The following is a 1,321-nucleotide window of genomic DNA, read 5'->3' as shown; positions in this document are numbered from 1 at the left end:
GATTGTATGTAATCCCTAAGTGCTGCTTCATCATTCCCCAGTCTGAGCTCTGCTGTATAGGGAGTGCAGGGAGCTGAGGAGGAGTTACATTAGTTACTTCCCTGGCTTTATTTCTATAAAAATCCATTATAATGTGATCTCTAGAATATAAACCTCACTGTGTACCCCTCCCCCATAAAAGCTCCATTCACCCTGATGTGCTGCTGCTCCCCCCCTCCCCCATGGTAAGAAAAGTTTTGGGGGGCGGGCCTTATGAAAAGGACAACAGGGAAAGATGGTCGCCTCATTCATCACTCCCTATATTTTTTGTAGGAATTTGCATTGCTTTTTTGTGGAGTTCTGCTTTAAAAGGAAAATTGGAAAATTCCGCTTATGTGGTCCAGGCTCTGCCCACTTTTGGAATTCCCTGCACTTTGTAGGTGGGAAGGTTTCCTATTGTACTTACCTGACCCCCCGTATACATACCCCCTCCATCCTGTGTGTTCCATATCGCTGGGTGTGGGGTCTCCGCCCTTCCAGGTAGTGCTGGGGAGTCTCCAGTACATTGCTAAAGAGATTTATCCCCGGGCTGCTGCCCGCCCTGCACCGGAGGTAAGCTAAGTCGCCCTTTCCTAAGGTATGTTCACCTACGCGGTGTGATTCTTCCAAAAATAGAAAAATCAACTTTTGTATTTAAATTGCACCGATTTGAAAATGGACCAATGAATGGATGTTGGTAGCTAAAGCTCTGCGGCTGATTGGTCAGTTTTCAGTTTTACCCTGACTGTCGCCGGGCAGGGTGATTGTAGCCAGGGATGGTTGTCACTGCTGTATTTTATTTATTCCTTTGCCCAGGTAAGGCAGACACCGAACTCCTCTGACAAAAACACATCAAAATATTAATGTTCTAATCATACAAGTTTATGTGATGGCAGAGCTGGAATGTCACCATATCCACCAATCATATATTCGGGGGGACGTCTTCTACTGCCTGTGTCTGGGGAGATTTCTCTTCACTTCCTGTGTGAGTGGAAAGCTTTCTATTGCTGTGACAATTTCCCTTCCTCTGACTTGTTGGATACCTGAACAAAGATGGCTCTGGCTGTCTGGGGATAGAAGTAGATGAAGGGGCAGTGCTGAGATCTATGACAAGGAATATGCGCCTGAAAGTTTTATTTATGTGTTGCTTAATGCAGGGTTCCTCCAGAGGTTGCTGGGGGTTACCGGGAGCCGGTCTGTTTAGGTGACACCAATGATCTATTTGGCTATCTGAGAGGGTGACATTCTTCCTACTGCCCCCCGCACTAATATACTGTGAGCTGTGGATATAGTAATTACAGAA

Source organism: Pyxicephalus adspersus, chromosome 6 (genome assembly GCF_032062135.1).
Source record: "Pyxicephalus adspersus chromosome 6, UCB_Pads_2.0, whole genome shotgun sequence".
Classification (NCBI taxonomy): Eukaryota; Metazoa; Chordata; class Amphibia; order Anura; family Pyxicephalidae; genus Pyxicephalus; species Pyxicephalus adspersus.
This window is presented reverse-complemented; position numbering follows the sequence as displayed.